Genomic DNA, 20,744 nt, shown 5'->3' on the forward strand with positions numbered 1-20,744 from the left:
ATTCTGCACTAGCAGGCAGCTGCCTCTGACTGCCGAGGACAGGGAGAGAGCCGCCACAGCACGACGGGGGATCGCCCAGTCTCCTCTCCTTACCCTGCAGCGCGATGCAGCGGGGAAGTTCTGCCTTAGGGGCCAGGCCAGGCTCTTTGGTCACGTCAGGGAGCTGTGGGAACAAGGTCTGTTTTAAAGAAATCTGCATCAGCATTGAGGGGGACTGAAAAGAAAGGGTGCTCTCTGCCCTCCTCTCCCAGAGTCCTGCTGCGACTTGGCTGAGAGGGAAATCACTGTGGGAACAGGGCTGCCCCTCAGGCCCATTCCGAACAGCCAGGATCAGGCCTCCTGCAGCCTTAAGAACCTACGTGGCACCTGTCTCACAAATCCTGGCGTGTTCCTGGCCTGCAGGAAGGTCTGTGAGACAACGGGGGAGGAAGAGGAGGCTAAAGCTACCTAAAGGCACATCTGGGAGAAGGGGAGTCCCTAACACCAGCTCCCAGGGAAAACCACAAACCCTCCTGGATGGGGCTTCTTGTTTGCCCTCCCCTCAGAGCAGCATCGGCAGGGTCTCTTTCCTCTGAACAGAGCCCGCTGTTGACCACTCCGTTTCCCGGCACTTCCCACTCATCAGACCTCAGCCCTCACTGGACGGGACTGGACACAGCCCTGGGCATTAGGGCAAAGCTCTTCCCACACACAGAGCCCTACAGAGATGGCAATGCCTCCCTTCCTGAGAAGACAAGCCCCGGGGACCCTTGCCTCCCTTCTGGCCCCTCCCCTCTTTTCTCTTTTCTTGCCCAAAGAGCACGTGGAAGTCTCAGGCCTCCTCTGCTCTCCCCCTCCCTGTTCCTTCTCTAAGGCCTTCCCAGCTCCTCCTGGCACCCCACAGCTCCCCAGTGCCTCGTGGCACTCGCGCAGACCCACCCCAGCAGCCACGCCGGGCCCTGCGCAACACCTCACCTTGTTGACCCGGGAGGTGTCTCGGACCTCCTGAGATTGGTGCAGCAGCCAGAGGAGCTGCTCCCAGGCATGCTCGCGGTGCTGCTCCTCACGCAGCAGGACCTCCATCATGGCAGCCACCGCCCTGAGCACAGCCTGCTTGTCCTGAAGAGGGAAGGGAGAGGCTCTGCTTGGAGGGCTGAAGGTCTGCCTAGCACTCAGCATCGCCTGCACACCAGTCTGCCCTTCCCACTGGGAGGGGTTTCCCTTCCCCTTCTGCCCTGCAGCAGAAGGGCTCACTCCAGAGGAGAGAGAGCAGTTCCCCACGCTCGCACCCCAGCCCTCCCTGCAGAAAGGCCCCAGGACTCGGCTGCTTCCTGCCAGAGAGCCTCCAGCCCCAGGCACAGTGACAGCAGGCTCCCGGCCTGGGATGCTTTCTCATTCAGACCGCTCCCTCCCCTCACCCCTCTGCTCGCACCCCACCAGCCACAGACAGACCCACCAACGTGGACATCCCCGCTGTGGCCCCAGGCGTGGAAAGCAGCACTTCTTACCTCTTCTTCCTCGCAGCCCAGCCAATTTACCAGCGCGTAACGGAAGACTGGGTAAATGTCTTCACAGAGCTGTGCTTCCCCGTTGCGAGGGAAGGGGCATTGCTCCCGGCTGCTGAAGTATGTGTTGACCCCTTTTGACCATTGCTCCAGAACTGCACCAGGAGAAAGGGAAGGGCAGCACAGTGAGAGTCTGCAGCAGGGACGGTACCTTGCACCCTCACCCAAGCCTGCTCTAAGGACAGTCCCAGGCTCGGCAGGGCTCAGCCCAGGACCAGATCTGCATCTGAGGCCAAGCTGTGCCCTTGAGGTGTCTGGTTTCAAACACCCCACTGTTTCTCTCCTCCTCCCCATCCTTTTCCTCCTCAATGGCCTGTTCCCCTCCAGTATTTCCCAGGGGAAACAGGGGAACAGAAGCCATGGGAAGGGACCCAGGAGTTCCCCTGTGCAGCACCGTTGCGTCCTGCCCACAGAAACCTCCAGGGCTTCTCCCGCTCCTTCTGCACACTCACAGCGGTTTGGGATTCCCAAAGGCCTGACCTCGCTGTGGGCTGACTCCTGCCATGTTCCCTCTGAGATCACATGGAGGCATCAACGGCCACCCCAGCCCCTGACCCTGGGACCCCAGCTAAGGAGCCGACACTCACCACTGCAGACGGCGCGCAGGATCCGGCCACTCCCCACCTGGCTCAGCATGGCACGCAGGGCAAGCAGCATCATTCCCACGAAGGGGATGCACCGCAGGGCTGCAGAGAAGGCAGGGACAGAGGGACCGAGAGGGTCAGTGAGAGACACGGGAGACCAGGGTCGATCCCTGGCAAGGCTGGGGCTGCTGGGCCATGCGGGACATGCCAGAGGGTGTGGGGAGGGCTGCCTTCCCCAAGGGGGACACAGGAAAGCCCTTTAGGGAAATGGGGAGGACAGTGCGGGGCAGAAACCCTGCGGGTTTGTCTCCAGTGGGTTCCCACCCTCCAGGAACCAGGACTGGGCTAGTAAGGCAGAGCTGCCGGCCAGCCCTGGCACAGAGCAAGGAGGCATGGCGACTTCATAGTCCCCCAGTTCAACACAGAGCCTTCAGGAAGGGGGAGGGTGCTTTCTCCCCGTTATCTCAGACCCCTACCCAAACCAAGAGGCCCAGGGTGCCGTACCGTAGCTGCGGGCCATTTTGCCCAAGGTGAGGAGCACGATCTCATCAGGGACCTTCCCCATGGCCTTCAGGTGGCTCTGGAGCTCAGACATGACAAAGTGGAAGCGGGAGCGGGCCAGAGTCACCAGGACGTCGCTAGCAGCCATCTTCACATCATCTGTCACACCCTGAAAAAGTGCCACAAGTTAAACACTCCCGAGAAAAAGGCTGAGGCACTCGGACAGGCTGAACGCCCCTATCTCCCCTGCAAGACCCCACGGGGCAGTTCGCTCAGGCCGGGTGCCTGCTGCCTCTTGTACCCTGGGGTAGGCGAGCAGCTCCCCGGTGAGACGAGGGAGGCTTTTCCCTAGCACAGCCCTGTGCTGCTGCCTTCTCTCCCTCTCTGCAGAGATGCCAGGAACAAACTGTCACAGACTCAAGGACCCCCTGGGGCCTCTCCACGGGGCTGCTGGGTTCCCAGGGCTGTTCCTCAAGTGAGCTTGAACCCAGCTCTCGCTCAGTTAGAAACAGCCCCGCGTCCACCTCTCTGCACTACTCTCTGCATCTCCTCTTCAAATTCCCTATAAGGAGGAGTCCCCTTCGGACCTCCACTGGGTCTGAATAGTTGAGGAACATCTCTGTGCTGCTCTGGATTTCCCCAAAAACCAGGGCCAGAGGCAGGCTGCTTTGGCGGCCTTGAAAGAGAACAAGCTCACCTGGGCTGCTCGCATGTCACTGGACACCTCTGCTATCAGGCGGTTCACGACACCGCTCTGCAAACTGCCATCGTCTCCTTGCAGGAAGCTCTCCAGCTCCCGGTATGTCTCCACTCGGTCACCCTGGGGACAGACCACACATGGGAGTGATGCGACTTGCTTTGCCCTCGTTGCCAGGGACCCACGAGAGAGACCTACTGCCCCCCAAATCATCTCTCTGCCATGGGCACGAGGTACGAGCTGCAGGCATCGGTCAGGACAGCCATGGGGAATGGCAAGATCTTCCACGGCACCTCTGACACTACCAGAGAGCCAGACAGGGAGGTTGATTCCACCAGGGTAAAAGGCCATGCGGGAGCCTAGGAAGTTGTTCCTGAGGATGGGGGATGGTGGAGGTCAGACGGACAGTGCCAGGCGAGGAAGGGGAAGATGTGGGAATGAGACCAGTCCCTGAGGAGGGGGAGCCATGAACTCCCTGCACCTTGGGGCACAGTGTCGCTCCCCTCGCACAGGCAGGAGCCCAGGCGCTGGGACAGTTCTGGAACCAAAGCTAAGGTGGGGCCTTGAGCACTTGGGCAAAGGTGCTGGAAAGATGCTGGGATTTATGCCAGAGGCTTTGCCTTGTCCAGGAGAGCACTGCAAGCTCCCAGGGAAAGGAGGGAGGGAGCAGTGGCATTAGTCCAGCTGGAGCGGCAGGATCGGCGCTTGGGGACGAAGCGCCTGCAGGAGGGCAGAGGTGCCATCAGGCGAGATCCCCCTCTGCCACGGCACCTGGGGAAGTCAAGGGCTTGGAGGGGAGCCCTCGAGCCCCCTTGTCTCACCTCATGGTCTTGCAGCCGCTTTAGCAGAGAAGCCCCACTAGCCACAGAGATAGTGACGGCTTTAGGGACAGCCTTCTTTGCCCTGCCTCCATTCTCAGGATGTGCAGGTCTGGACTGAGAACCAAAGCACGGGCAGAGAGCTGGAAGAAAAGAAAGAAATGGTTTTGCTGGCTGCAGGGCTTTTACACCAGGGAGGGGAGAGGATCTTCCCAGCCTCTCCCACGACTAACAGCCCGTGCTGGGCTGTACTGGCAAGAGGGCAGTCAGTGGGACGAGGGAAGGGAGTCTTCCCCTCACTGCGGCACTGGGAAGACCGCACTGGGAATACCACACTGGGGGACTGGATCCATTCTGGGCTCCCCAGTGACAGAATGGCAGCAATGCGTTAGAGCGAGTCCAGCACAGGGGCCCCGAGCTGGGCAGGACATGGACATGGGGCCCTGCAAGGAGGTGCTGGGAGGGCTGGGGCTGGGCAGTCCCGACAAGAGTCGGCTGGGCCAGGTCGTTTTTGAGCAGTTCCCAGATGCCCCACGGAGGGCAGGGAGAGGATGGAGCCAGAGCCCTCTCGGAGGTGCCTGGCAGCAGGATGAGAGGTGACGGGGACGCAGCCCCCAGCAGGCATCAGCCCCCAGCCCCCCACCACCCCCTCACCTCTGAGTGCTCTCATCCTCCTCAGGGCAGCAGGATCCCCCAGATGGACGCACTGCTCTCTCTGGGTCCTCCTCCTGCGAACGCCATGAGAAACTGGGGCAGCACCAGCCCCTTGGGAAGATATAGAGCCTGCCCATTGTGACACCCGTGCGGGGCGCGGCGCCTCACAGAGGGCTGCTGTGACACAGGGACACGTGCTGGGGACACGCCGCGGGGGGGGGACCAGACATGCAGCACCCTGTGGATCTCCACAGGCCCCGAAATGCAGGGGCCCCATTCTCCATCACTTGAACTCACTCATGGTCCTCGAACAGTTCTAGCAAGGACTTTCTCCCGAGAGCCCTTCCCAGCCCCGTCCCCGATCCACGTCCCCCTCCAGGGACCCGAGGCCACCGGAGCAGTTTGTGCCACCACTCACAGCCGCACGGCGTTACTCAGCCATCTGGAAAGCCTCGCTGGCACCCAGGGCCTGAGAGCATCAGGCCACAAGCCTCCAGTAAACATGCACGACAAAGTTTTACCCCATTTTCCCATTTTCAGCCCAGAACATCAGCGCTGATGGGGGGCCCCAGCCCAGCCTGTCTGGGCCCTCGGGGCACAGCTGCTCCTGGCCCATCCCGCCCTGCGGGCCGTGCTGGGCCTTCTCAGGGGAAGGCGCGGGCCCTCGCCCTGAGGCCTCGCAGCACGAACAGGCGGAGGGTGCCCAGCCCAGCCCTGCTGCAGCCCGGCCCCGGTCGGGCGCCCTCCTGCTCCCTCCCTCAGTGCCAGTGTCACCGAAATCGGGAATGAAACCCCTTCACACTGGTCTATTAAAGAGCAGGCATTACTGCATTCGGCGCCGGGTGCGTGGGGGATCTCTCCAGCCAGCATGCACCCCGGGCTGAAATCATGACAGGGATTTAAAACAGGTGACAAAGTTAGTTACGCCTACTGCTCCTACCCCTTAACTAACTATTGGTTAGTACCTTTCTTACTTCATCTTACAGATACAGTTCCAATTCCCTACGCATGCCCAGAGGGGAGGGGGCTTATTTGGGTTGGGGGCGTTTTCTAGCTAGGAGGTGTGGGTTTCACATGACAATGAGGCAGGTCAGCCTTAAAACAGTTTTGGCACTCTCTTCTATTTTCCTAGACTTCGACCTTGTGGTAATCCTCAGTTAGTGGAGACAGTTTTTAACTGTAATTTTATGTCTAAATACCAGGTGCACGCATTACAAAGTATCTTCTTCACTCTGGGTTGGAAAGGGCAGAGCCAGCCATCAGAGGGATCCCTCTCTCTCCAGCCAGGTCCCCCACAAAAAGCCAATTCAGGTGCCCAGCAAGCCCCTCTCCCTCGTCAGGGAGCTCCAGTCCAACGCCAGGCTCCAAAACCTGCTTCTGTCTCACGAGGAGTGTCAGAGAAGTCCCCTCTTCCCCGCCCCGGGCTGGCCCTGCAGCCGGGGGAAGCACCTTCCCTGTTTGGAGGTACTTACCAGGGCGGCTGCCTCTGCAGCTCTTGCTGCTGCCTGTTGGTCTCAGTGACGTGCTTGAATATGTCCCAGCCTGCTTGATGCGGCTCCAGCCTTTCCAGGACCCGGACCGCTCCTGGAGAAAGGTGGCTGCAACAGCAGGGAAAAGTCATCCCTCAGCTTCTGCTGGAGACCCCTTCTGCCTCCACGCCCGTCCGGCCTCTGCACCCACCCACTCCTCCGTCCACCCGCACTTTCGCCCCGTGGTGAGTTTTAGGCCTTGGCTGTGGGGGGACCCTGGTCATGCCCATGTTAGGAGGAATTAGGTACACTTGCTTACTCTTTTATTACACGAGCAATGAATCACACACACACACACAGAATCACAGAATCACCAAGGTTGGAAAAGACCTGTAAGATCATCAAGTCCAACCATCAACAAATAACCCAAACCAAAACAAACAAAAAAACCCAACACACACCACACACCGCCATGCCCACTAAGCCATGTCCCGCAATGCCACGTCCACACGTTCCTTGAACACCTCCAGTGAGGGTGACTCCACCACTTCCCTGGGCAGTTTATTCCAGTGTGTCACCATTCTCACAGTAAAGACATTTTTCCTAATGTAGATGAACAGCAGAAAAGCTTTGGAGAAAAGCACTTCTTCAAATCTGTTATAAAGCTGTTATTTTCAAAAGCTACATACTTATTGGGAAGAGTTGAAGAGATGATTTAAAGGGAATATGTGAAGGAGAAAAAATAGCCTGTCAAGACTTACACCTCCTGTGCTTTCTGCTGATTGTTGTATAGTGTGCAGCACTACATCAGTGATGACACCATGACACTGTGGTGCACTGTGCTGCAACTGGGGAAGAGCAGTCCCTGGGCACTGCAGACGGTTTTCCTATGCAGGATTATTACTGTGTTTGGATATGGTGTGGTTATGTGAGGAGGGAGAGAAATACCGGTTCAGTGTGGTACGGCCAGGGAGGGAGGGAAAAGGAACGAGGATCAGGGCAGGTCGCTCATGTGGGGATGAGGCAGTTGTTTGTTTGGGGGCTTAAAGATCTCTTCTGAGATGGAGATGGGGCTGTGTGTGCTTGAGACTGAGCTGAGGGATTCCTGTGAGTAGGGGGGGCAACTGATTGCAGTGTGAATCTTGGCTGCATTGGAATTGAGTCTGGTGGTTTCCTGCATCAACAACCTTTTCTGCTGTCTTCTGGAGGTAAGAGCCAATTGAGGTGGAATCTCACTGTGACTGTTGGCGCTGAAGTTCTCATCATAGCCTAGTCGGAGAGCTCTGGAGGAGACAGGAGAGGTGTCTTCTTCCAAAAGTTTGGCAGCTTACTGATTTGCTTCCTCACAGTTTATATGGTACACAGGGCAGGCAGGAGACCATCTGATGCCTCAAGGCTTTTATGCACGACCAGGTGAAAGCCTTGTCCAGTGTCCAGAGACAACTTCACACAGCCACAGCTCCGGCCGCGTGACGTGTGCCCAGATATCTCGGGACAGTTGCTGGAATGGGGAGGGAAAATGGTGGTGGAAGTTTCCTGCTCTCTAGTAAATCCTTGTTATCGTCACATTGCTTGTTTTGCTTTTTCCCCTACTGTACATTTCCTGGTACCACCACCATCATACACTTTTTCTGGGACTTACAAAATACTTTTCTTCTGTTTGTCCACGCCTGTGAGACTTCAGCTGCTCTGCCCTGTTGCACGGCTTATTTTGCTTCTCTCTGATCGTGCCTCTTAACTTATCTCTGAGGGCTTGATGCGCTTCCGTATTTTTTCCTCTTTGTCTTTCTCTGCATCTGTGGGGTTTTTTTATTTTTATTATTTTACACTCCTGTGCAGTGGACACCTTTCTTCCCTTCCCTCTGAATGAGCTGGGGCACTTCCTTGTCCCTGTCTGTGCCATTCCCCGCTCTCCTTGGGTAAACGGAGTCTCTGTGGCCTCCCAAGTCCTCACATTCCTTTGGTGGCTCTTGGGGCCTTAAGTTTCACCGAAAGCCTTTCTCTTGCTGGCAGCGTGTGGTTTCAGATGCATCTTTCCCTTTGTTGTCACTCCTCTGTCCCATCAGAAAGAAGGGTCACGTAGATGTTTGGACAAGGTTTTGGAGCAAGTGTTTTCTCATGGTTATTCCTCAGAGCACCCTCAGTCACGACGCATTCCCATCACCCTCTTCTTCAGAGCTGGCCTCGTCTCAGACATTGATTGCAACTTTCTTTGCTCCTTAGTTTGGGTGCAAAACACCGCTGGGTACAAAAGAGAGGATGCTGCTCCCGGCAAGAGCTGTTGGTATCAAAACTCCCTTGCATGATGATAGATGCTGTGAAGGGTCTGTGTACGCCCTGTGTCCTGCCTCAACCCGTGTACACGGTGGTAGAAGTCCTGCCTTTTGCTGCTCTTGAGCTTTTGACTGTTAGTGGCCTCTCAGTGGAGTCTTTCTTCTGAGTCCCACTCTTTGTTTTACAACGGGTCTGCACTTGCACACTCCTGTCCTGGCTTGTGGGGTAGCTGCTGATCCTCTCTCATTGCAGCTGTGAGCAGGTGCTGGAGCCTTTTACTGGAAGAGCAGAAATGGATGGAGTGGAGCGATTCAAGACCGTCTTGGGTGGCCTGGAGAGTGGAAAAAAAATTGATTTGGCAATAAAAACTGGCAATCTAACTTGGTTTTTTAGCTGCATGCAGTTTGACTGTCTGCAGGGGTAAATTCACCCCCACGCACGTTTAAGCAGTCATGCTTACAAGAAAAGCCAAGAAAGAAATCACCTTCATCAGGGGGAAGCATTCCTGCCTTTCTGTGAAATTTTATCCTTCAGACAGGTAAAAAAAAGGCCCCTTCCTTATACATTGTAAGGTCTTTATTGCACTTGATTTTAACCACACACATTTATTTCAACTCAGACTAACGTCTTCATTTGCCAAATTATAAAGACTGAAGATTTCGGTGCCACAAAAATCTTACTTAGCATCTGTATGGAAGCTCAGGCTGAACTAGCAAGTTACTCTCAAAACTCAGGGAAGGTTGTTTGCTTTTAGTTTGCATAGTAGATACCTGTATAAAAAGTCTTCTATGGGTAGGTATTTCCCGCAGCAAAAAATAGAAATTAAAAAGGAAAAAGAAAAACAACCTAAAAAAATCTAAAAAATACCCAGAACATTTGATGAACTTTATTCTTTGACTAATAGCTGTTGCTATAACTAAGATCGGGAGATGTTGTTTCCAAAACTTTCAGACATTTTTCAGTACAGTTAGCTAAGTTTCATTAATCTGAGATTTGTTTATTTGGTTTGCAGCAGGTTTTATACTAATGTGTGTCTTTAAGAAAATTTCCAGGTTTTCTGTTTGGAAGGAATTGGGATTTGTACAGTCGCATAGGAAGGAACTGCAATGAAATTACTTCAGAAAGAATTGTTAAGTGGTTGTCATCCTCAGGCCTGGAGGTACTGAAAAACCAGCGCATCCTCTGCGATGTTAATTAGCTATCAATAATAAGCATAAAACTGATTTGTACAGAGGTGATTAAACCTGGCGGCGTACAGAAGCGTGCTGTGCTCCCAACAGCGGCCCCGCCACTGACTTCAGTCCTCCACCAAACTCCTTTTTTCTTCTCCACCACAATAAAACTAGCCTTTCCTGTACTGCTGTAACCTTCGTTCCCCCTTACGGCACATCCATTTCTCCCACCCAGAGAATAACCCGTTTCCCTCCATACGCCGTGGTCTCCCTACTGCAATAGGTGCTGGGGCCCAGAAGGTACCATAAAGGGGCAGTTCCCAATTCCCCAAACAATAAATGCAAATAACTGCTGGACAGCAATACACCACAGAAGGTGGTATGAAAGTTATTTTACTGCAGCCGCTTCAGTACGTCACCGTACGATGCTGAGCTAGAACACTGCAAGGGAATGGGAAATGGCTTGGAGAAAAACTCTTGTGATTGCCCCTAGAGCTTCAGCAAGAAAGGCAAAGATGAAAGGTGAGTTTTAAAAAGCACCTGCCATTTTTGACATAACTATCAGTCTGATGCAAAACACAATTTTTCACTGCTAACTGGAAACTCTTCAAGTGATTCTGGATTCCAAGTAAGATGTACCTTCTGTCAAGATATATTGAGGATTTGATGAGTTTACTGTATAGCCACAATTCTTCAGATTATGATGGTTTATATTGCTTTGCATATGTGAAAGTCAATGAACTTTTTTGTCCCTTGCATGAAGTAGTCAAAACCTTTCTCCTTGTAAAAAAAATAAAATAAAATAAAAAAGGTTGTTGAAGTGATCAGAAAAGACTCTGCTCAGTTTTAAATATAGAATATACAATGGCCTAAACTCTGCAATAAAAAAATACTGTAACTCTTGATTTCCGTGACAGTAGAGCCAAACCGTTCACTTCACCTTACCATCAAAAGTCAGCAGTTTCCACAGTTTCAAAACTATGTGTTGCAGGACGCACGCAGTGCTCTTCAGGGAGGACTCGCTCCCTGACTGATCGAGCAAGGCTTTTAACCAGCAGGATTACAATTCCACCTCTTAAAAGTTCAGTTTTCTTCCCCTGAATCCAAACTCATCTAACTAAAGAGGTCCTTCTTGCTAACAACAGCTTGAGGGCTTCTGAGGGTGCTTCCTGCTCCTCAATGTCTTTTTTTACCCCCCTCGACCACACTGTTCTTAGCAGAAGTTTTTTATTTTTCTTTTTTAGCCTTTTGTCTACCCATCTCCTTGAGTCTCTGCTCAACAGGGCAGCTGAGCCCACAGACTTTGTCAGATCCCTGCTGACACAACTCCTAAGGATACTGAGGATAATTAGTACAAAAATAAATGCTTTTCATGTAAAAAGATACTTCAGTGGTGCATTAATAAGCGATGTCTCACAATGCAGCTACGTGTTTAAAGTGTTGAATCTTGAATTGGTACAAAGAAAGCCTCTGAGGTGTCATGGAGTATATTAGTGTTCATGTGGACTGATAATTACCCCATGGAACCTGATAATGAATCTGTTCGTTGCAAAACTAGTCCAGCAACTGATTAAATAAACCTAATCTACATTTTACTGCTAATTGGCTTTTCTTCTTTGCATGATGATGGAAAAAATTCAGTATAGAAATGGACAAAACCTTCACAAAGTGAGCATGCCAGGAACAGACCGAAGGGGAAAGAGGGAGGAGAAATTTTCTTTCCAATGTTATGAGACATTCACGAGGTTGTCTTTTTTTAACTCCATTTGATGACTTGCACATCCTGATAATAAATGCTAATTTATTGAATGCTTCCTGAGACAATGGGGGAAAAAAAAAAACAACTTACCAGATTTGATCAGACACAGAAACACTAAGGTAAATATAAAACTATGTAACAACAACAAAAGAAGAACCCAAACAACAAACACCACAGGTTTTCTTGGAAACCAGAATTTATCTAACAACAGTAAATTCATTCCCAGAGAGAAAGCAAGATGGCAACAACTAGGGAACGCACACAGAAGCATACAGAGCAATTAGCAGACACAGGAGTTCATACATGCATCCTTTCATCTAGCAAAGACATGGGACATGGTTTTTCCTGTTGTTATAAGGCAATATATTTGGTTTGTGACACTTGAATTTTTGAAAGGTTTATGCTAGCTCATTGTAAGACAATACTGAAGCTGTGCTTTGCATTCCCCTAACGGAAATGAAGTGAAAGGATTTGCACGTGTATTATGAGACAGAACTTTGAACAATGACTTTGAACGCTGTCTTATCGTGGGCTTTGGTGACTTTTTTGCAAGATAATAATTTTTGCAATGATTATTAGAGGACTCAAAACTCAGTAGATTTATTTCTTTTCCCTCCTGGTCTGGGAACTTGTAAAGCAGTTTACTCCATCACTGTCATGGGCACTGAATCGGACTCAACAGGTAGCACTTCACAAGCAAATTTCTGCCCAGGGAAGCAATACCTAATCTAAGGTGCGGATCACAGGCTGTTAACTTAGCTCTGTGTCCGCGCTTCAGCAGCGGTGAGGCAGTTTAGCCCACACTTACCACTCACCTACCGCAGGATTAAGCATTCAGAATAGCTCACGTGCTGCAAAAACATCCAAAGTTTGTTTACTCTGAACTACGAGTTTCTGCCTCCTCTACAAAGTTGCAGAAGCACCTCACAAGCATTTGATACCAGAGGCACTGATGTTTATATGACCTTAGCTGTGATCCTAGACCTAATAAGGCCATGATAGCAATCAATTACAGTAGCTCATTGGTGGCACTGCAAAAGTGACACTCACAAAACCAGGCAACCACCAATGAAGATCGTCGCACCTTGTGGCAAAGCTCGGTCGGTTACAGGCAGCACCCAGCTGACCGAGAAGGGACTCTCACAACATTTCACCCTATATGCACACTCAGAGAGGACCATGAGATGACCTTTGGCTCTGCTTGGAAGACCTGCAGCTTCGGGGGAATTTACACTGTCTGTGCAAATGGCAGAACTGCAAAACAGGTTTTTACAAGTGTATAAACTGTAATTATACAGCACTGTGCCCAGCCTGGAGCAGATTTAATAATATTATTAATACTGCCATGAGTCAGACCAACTCTCAGAGGGCATAGTGTAAACCTTGATATTGTTCTTCAGGAAAATAAATTGCTTCTCTGGTAACAAAGAGATCCATTAATTTTGCCGGCCTTTTCCATCTCTGCACACCAAAGACCATAAACAAAGCTCACGCTGTACGGATTCTTCATTGCCAATCTATCCAACTGCTTTAGAGCGTCGAAGGGAAAGAAGCTTGGAAAGGAAATATGATTCTGACCTCAGTAAATTCATGGATAGATGCCAGCTAAAGGTAAGTAATTGCGCAAGACTGAACAAAAATATTATTCTTACCAGTTACATGAAATGCTTTACTTTAGGGGTCAGCTGAGTAGATGTCTTGCCCTGTAAAGCAGGACTTCTTTTTCAAGCTACTGCTTCTGAATAATTCATACTTCAACTTTGTTCTAGAGTCATTAATATTCCTTCTCATGTTCATTGAAAAATTAAAAAGCAAATTAAAAAAAAAAAAAGATGGTATTGGACTAAAAATAGTCCTTTGGCCTATGTAGTGGCTACCATCAAAAAACCCTCAGCAATCAGCATTCTGTTCCTTTTGCTACACACACTGGAGGTTCAACACCTACAGTGCAGTAAATTTTGATCTTTAAAAAAACCAAAACAACTGGTGCGAGTCACTTCAGACAAATCATTCTGAGAAGCGTATTGGCTACTATCAGCTTCTATATAACCTGACATCGTAGTTAAAGTCTTACAGCATCACGGACTCAGATGGGTCTTGTCTATGTGGTGCAATGCAGCTGTTTCACATCACGCAGAAGGCTCCAACCTATCTCTGAACGAGGTCCTCTGCCCAGGCTGCTTTGTCAGATTAGAGCATCACAGGAGTCCACTGCCAGCCCCTGGCTAGTCCAGATGCTCAGGCTTCTCTGCACTTTATCACACTGCTTTTTGCAGCACAAATGTACTACATTTATTTACTAGCTGAATCTTTTTAGGTACCATCCATATCTTCTAAAGGAATTATCATTTACAAGTCAGGTAAAGATTTGAGGTACCAAGGTAAAACTTTGAGTTCAAACATCCTTCTTCCACTTCAGTTTATCAAAATTGCTACAGCACTCCAAATAGATAAACAGCAAAGAGCCGGTAGTTTATCAACAGAACCGGTTTCTCATTTCATAGATCAGATTTCTCAAAGTGCAGTTTGACACAAAAAAGCCAAAAAGCAAACACAAAAAGCCGACACCTGAACAGATTGTAGCTTATGAAGTTAAACGAATACATTTGGCAACTCAGCACCTAAATCACTAGTCAGATTTTTCCTAGCCTAGACACGCTCCTTGGCAGACACTGCTTTGTCTCCCAGCACAGTGTATGTGCCTGACGAAGGGCAGGAATGGATACAGAGCTGGATTCCTTTCATCTGTGAGAGCTGTATCAGGAAAATTCTATGATCTGCATTATACCTTAAGATAACCAGACAAAAAGCAAGGTAACGACCAAACAGCGGTTATTAATAATTTCTGCCTCACTGCCTCTGTACTGGGCACTCCATCAGATCTGCGCAGATACAATGGGGTCATACTCTTGTCATCCTGCATAGTTTGGGTGCCCTAGTAACCCTGATGAGGCCGCATACTCAGCTGGACAGTAACTTGTGGTTGCCCAGTTTCCTTAAAATGACACTAAGCCCAAGCCAAATTAATGCAAAATTTAAAGAAAAGCATTTATTCACAAAGTCAAAAACAAACAACACAGTTACAAAGGGTTATCAAATGCCAACATGTAGAAGTGCAAAAAAAGAAGTGTAAGTCAATATAACAAGGTTAAATATGGAACATCTCTCCCCTTCCCTTTCACAGCTGATTTGCTGCTGTTACAAGCTGAATATCAAGGCTCCAGTCTTGCTACACCTTACAAATCAGGCTGCAGCTGTTAGGAAGTGATTCTCCAGTAGAGAGAAATCACCTCTGTTGGAGGTGCACGTGCCCTGCAAGACCCAATCTTCTCCCAGAAGTTTCCCAAAGGGTCCAGGCAGACTCATACCACCTCCCTGAAGCTTGTTCCAGCCCTCCCTTATCCAGAAGGCACACTAATCACACACCTTGATTACAATAAGCCCTGTCTTACCTCCTTGAGATTGTACTGGTTATTAAACCAGAGCCTGTACTGTTAACCTGTGCAGAAGCAATTGATCAACTGCTGTATATTAGACACAATTTCAGCTGGTCCTAAAATGAATAAAACAACTGTGGGAGATTCTGAAACTCGCTAAGAGTATCATCTGAATCAACCAAGCACAGTGGCAGCAGTGCTTGGTGATCCTGCTCAAGCATATTTGCAGCGGGACCCTGAGGCCAGAGAAAGCAGGAAACCGTAACGTGCAGGTTGGCAAAAGACTACGAGGCACAGGACGGCAAGGATGAGTAAGGCAGAGGATAGCAAGAACCTCCACACTTAGAGCCTAAACCTCCCCCGTCTCCTGGTTGGAGGAAGCAGAACGGAGAGCGTGTCCTGCAATGAACAAGGGAAGTCATGATCTTAATGTCAATACTCAATGTTCTCTTAATGTCAATGTCAATCCGGAGGGGTAATACCTAGTGATTCAATTGGTTCTCCCTTTTCTTATTCTGAAATACATGAATCAAAGGTCATATATCAATATCAGTCAGGAAATTAATTCTTCTGCTTCACCCACCACAGAGACACACATCTCCATTATACCAAGCAGCAGTTCTCCTGTAAGGAAGGGGAGTTGGCACCATCTTTCATCAAGAAATTATAAAGCTCTCAGCTGCCCCTTTTTGTGATTCATTGCGCACGTTCCAGTGTGAAATGAGCCTTACGCTGACCTTTATCCCTATCCTAACTGACGCATTAAGGGATCTACTTAGTGCAAGCATTTACATGAGAAAAAACATTGCTCTTTAGTGCCTCTCGATTGAAACCAGACCGTAGCAACACACAATCTTTTCAGGGACTAGTGACTAATGCTTCCTCTTCCAAAAATCTTTCTCCTAAGGTCTGTAACAAGCCTGAATGGAATAATGTGTCAAGTCCCTTCTCAAAGGTGCTTCTTCAGGGTATTTCGAGAGCAAAACACGGACACATCAGGAAAGGCAATTCCACAATTTACCAAATTTCAGAGAGACTCAGCCCTTGTAGGAAACAAGCAGTTTGCCACTGTATCAAAGCTAGAACTGCACCATCTAGTCCTACATACCTCTTACCACGGTTTTCTTTTGTTTAGCACATAAAATGTGGCATAAAGCGTACGTGACCTTTCTAGTTACAGTTCTCAACTGTGTCCACAGAAAAAGACGACAGTCGCTTGCAAAATAAACGTATAAAAATAAAATGTATTTTATAACTATATATATGCATTTTACAATATATATAATATAATAATGGATTTTATATACATTTTATATCTATTAAAAATATATATATAATAAAAATAACATAAAAAATAAACATATAAAACTCGCAAAAAATCAAGAGGACTTACAGGATCAGTCAGTTCTGGCAAGCTCGCTTGGTAGGTGAGAGGTCTACAGTCACAAGTATTATTCACCAAGACACAGGGAAGAAACATTGGTCCCACATCGTCCCCATCGAGCACATCTACTGTCAGGCTGGTTGTACTTGTCCTTCGCTCATTAAGATTCTGTCCTCAGTCCTGTGGAGCAAACGAGTTACATCTGGTGAGACTTTCTGAACTCAGAATCTACAAAAAAGTTTGAAGTTAAAGCGAAGGGCAAAACATATAAGCACCATAATTATCCAGGTTCTAGGAAATAGCTAATTACAGAAACTTCCGCCTCCAAGCTACAGCCTTTAATTTCATAAAGGCTCAGAAATACAATTAAGAGGTAAAAATTTACCTCTTGAATTAAGAAATGGTGTGAGACATCTATTACTCAGAAATAATACAGTTTTGAGAAATTAATTCTCAGGAAATGTGTGAGATGAAGATACATGTCTTGTTAAATATATATAAAAATGGAGCGTATTTGTATGACATAGAGAGTCCCTCGTGCCTTACTTAAAATCTGAAATGTACTCTTATGCTGCCTTGTGTAGCTCTACCGGATCCTATCTGTAAGTAAAAGGACTTTCACTTACAGAAGCATAAGCAGTAACAGCTACTTTTCTAATTGGCAGTGGGAAGGCCATGGACTGTAATGCTCAATCCACCTCTGCATGCCACATTTTAGGAAAGATTTAGCACCTCCTTCCCCGCCTCCCCCCCCCAAAAAAAATAACCAGCCAGAGGACAGCAATGAGATTGATCTAAGATCTCCAAACTGTACTCCATGTGGAAAGCTGATTTGTCTAGAGAATGAGTTATACTGCTCATGGTTTAAAGGTTGAAGAACACTTCTGTCCACAATAAAGCAGCTACAATGCTGCATCCCAAAAAAGTCTCCATGCTGCGTGACAGGTTCTTTTCAATCTATCATGGTTTCACTTTTTTTGTTTGTTTGTTTGTTTTGGGTTTTTTTAACTCTTTGGGTACACAAGACACCATTGACTACTGCAACTTCTTTATTGTCTCTTTTTTCTCTTTCCAGGTGGTACAGAATAAAACTATACTTTCCTGAATTGTGGGAACCACCCGGATTATTTTTATATGCTGAACAATGTACACGCTATCAACAGTTCACCGTTCCTTTCTTTCTTCTTTTGTTATCATAGCAAAAAACCAGCATGACTCTCCAATACTTTTTTTTTAAATAGTCAAAAATATTTCCATTTTCATGAAGCAACTGTTGTGATAGCTTTTCTTTACAAAAAGAAAATCTTGCGGAGGGAGTATGGGCCATTAGCTAAGTCTTGCCCTCCTATCCGAGGATAACACTGACAGAAAAAAGCAATTTTTTTTAAGTATTTATGCTGTTTAATATCGTCATCTGCGTAAGACGAATAGGTCATTGCTCTGAATCAGACTGGGTACTTATATTTTTTTCCCTATTTTGGAGTCCACTCAGTTCTTGGAACCCCTTTACCTTTACAGTTACTAAATACGTGAATTTCTGAATTCAGTTTTCTTCATGGGCAATGATGAAAAACAGTAACAGCTACAAGGAGCAGCCTTCATCATCAACCAATCTTTTCTACATTCCCCCAATATGTGCTCTTGAGTAATACTGGGTCAAAGCACAGATACAGAGTTATTGATTTCATAAGAAAACACATGGCCTTGCAAGACATTTCCATCATGCAAGCTGCCCTATGATAAAAAAACACGATACAGAGGCTATCAGCACAGCTCTAGTCCCAAACCCAGTACCACAAAGGTGACAATTTACTGTCTAAGGACATATATTCAAAGGAACGAACAAATTAAGATGAGATTGCTTTGTTGTACTGCCACCATGGATCCCAAGCTGTGCCTTCACCAGTTGCTCCCGCAGCGTGACAGACTTCCCTCCTCACGCGAGGGGTTCGCACTGCTGCACGCCATGCCCTTCTCTTGAAAAACACGACCTGCTCAACTACCCCAGTTACTTTGCTAGGAGTGCTGTGTCTCATGAAACTCACAGCTCTGACATCAAAGGAAAAGAGCAGAATAAATGCAGAATAAATTATTGATAAAACAACAAGGCAAATCAGTTCTGAGCCTTCACGTATTCCTTTTCAAGAGATCAGCAAGTTACGTTACCCGGGTAAAACGACTTGTTCCAACAGCCGTAACTGTGTGGGCCAGGAAGCATCTTTAAATATATCTGAGTGCGAGAAGCACTGAGACAGCCCCGGAGCCTGTCTTCTATTGGGGGAATGCTGAACATGCCACAAAATATGTAGGGAAGTGGATTGTAAAATGTATTTACAATTCTGTATCAGAAGGATGACAGTAATATAAATGCGTGAATTCAGGAGCAAGCTATCTAAAGTTGCTTCAGAGCATTCTCATTTTCCCACAAACGAAGTAGTGTCACAACAGAGGTAAACAACAGAGGAGAAGTTTTCGTTTCGGCTATTGTCGGAAGGACAAAAAGGGAAAAAAGCTTTCACAGCCTTCAAGGGCACCAAAAAACTTCCCTGATGACAGATACATAAGATACAGTTTAAACATCACTCTTCTCCGTATGCATTATCCACTGCCAGCCACTCTATCAAAACCTCCACATACGCTTGCAAGACAACTTGAAAGAAAAATCATACCTTCATAGAAAAATGCATTTCAAACCTGAAGGATACAACTAAATTATATCCATTAAACTCGTTTGAGATCAAATTAGCATCGCTAGATTTGTTAGAAAATGAACACTTAGTGACACCAGAAGGCACTTTTCTGCATGGGCTGTACTATGAATTTGCAACTTGCTCCTTGTGCCAAAAAGGTTGTCTTGTTACACACACTGAGCAAGCTTTTTTAACCAGTAATAATATGTCTAAGCTTTCAGCAACCCAGATAAATCTTAAATAAGATCTTCAGGAGAAGAGTATTATCAGACCTGGTAGTTCAGCGAGACTTTTCCTTTCCTTTGAAAAATCTCAATCTCTAAACTAAACCCCCCCTAAATCAGTGGCACAAATGGTCGTTAAGAGAGCTATACTTACATTTGCTTGAACAATGACAAAATAATGTGTCTTTTCTTCGTAATTTAGTCTTTCCCATAGAATACTGCTCCAGACAAAGTGAGAGGAATATCAAAGGTGCTGCTGGAAGTCTGAAAAAGTTAAAACAGTACGATAAAATTGAACATGCTTCGAAGTTAAAACATGTTTCAGATAGGACACAACGAGATGATCGATTGGATGGCACACCAAAATTGCATATGCTTTCCACATTAGAGATTTTAAAGTCTTCTATGTTTTCTCCCCGCCCAATTTACTCTTTAAGAACCCCACAATAAATAATCTGTACGTAACAGAATTCTGATTCTTTGCATATACATTATTACTTCCAACCACAAACTGAAGTCTAACTATCCTGCTTCTTGCAGATTTGCCATGCTGAATTAGCAGCGGTGTGTTCAGAAAAGCTTTCTCTATTTGTCAGCTGAGAGTTCAGGTCTTCTGTTTCTACGGTTTGGCGTGCCTTCATCTATTTTTTCCCACTATTGTAGAAAGTATCAAGTATTAGAGATTAAGAAATCCACGTCACTGTACTTACCTTCTCTTTATTCTGGCTTTCAAGAGGGCAAGGAAGTAGTAAACATGCGGAGAACATTAAAGCTACACGCATAGGTGCCAGTTCACAGTGGCAGTTATGCACTTGTTCATAAGGTAGTAAATTCAGATTTCACAGTGCCCCGCCAGCGAGTAGGCTGGGGGTGCACAAGAAGCTGGGGGGGTACACACGGTTGGGACAGCTGACCCCAACTGACCAAAGGGATTTTCCATACCATAGGATGTCGTGCTCAGCAATAAAACTGGGGGGGAGGGTGGCAGGGGGGCCACTGCTCTGGGTCTGGCTGAGCATCGGTCAGTTGGTGGGGAGCAATTCTTTTCATTTGCATCACTTGTTTTTCTTGGGTTTTATTTTCCTCTCTCTGTTGTTTGGGGGTTTTTTTCCTTAGGTTTTTTTTTTTTTTAATTTCTTTTTATTTATTAAACTTTTTATCTCAACTCACAAGTTTCTTTCTCACTTTTACCCTTCTGATTCTCAACCCCATCGCACCAGATTTTGTTATTACCATCCTGCTAATGACACAATAGATCCTGCCAAACCTACAACCTGCAAAATGTGAAGACCAACTTAGGCAAGACACGTTCCAGAAATTACAGTCAGCACAGGGAACCAGATGTATCTATCTTGTTCTGTCCTTGCCAGAACTGCTGGGTGACCTGTCATCAGCCCCAGTGACTAACAGCAAGCAACAATCTCTAATCTGCCTTAGCTGAGATGCAGCTCCTAGGAAAACAGCTCTTTCAGAAAGTCACGCCTTGTGATTTTGGGAAAGTGTTTCAAGGAAATGTTTTTAACACTCTAGAATGGTA

At 47.6% G+C, this 20,744-nt stretch overlaps 1 long non-coding RNA gene across 1 annotated transcript; it reads right to left on the reverse strand.

Moving 5' to 3' along the window:
• Positions 1–8,461: 8,461 nt before the first annotated feature.
• Positions 8,462–19,410, reverse strand: LOC132318489 (uncharacterized). Its single transcript, XR_009484330.1, has 3 exons — positions 19,362–19,410; positions 16,303–16,473; positions 8,462–8,872 (listed from the first exon to the last, which is right to left on the reverse strand). It is a non-coding gene; the product is annotated as an uncharacterized LOC132318489 (long non-coding RNA).
• Between the last annotated feature and the right edge of the window lie 1,334 nt (positions 19,411–20,744).

The sequence above is a fragment of the Gavia stellata genome, chromosome 17 (assembly GCF_030936135.1).
Source record: "Gavia stellata isolate bGavSte3 chromosome 17, bGavSte3.hap2, whole genome shotgun sequence".
Lineage (NCBI taxonomy): Eukaryota > Metazoa > Chordata > Aves > Gaviiformes > Gaviidae > Gavia > Gavia stellata.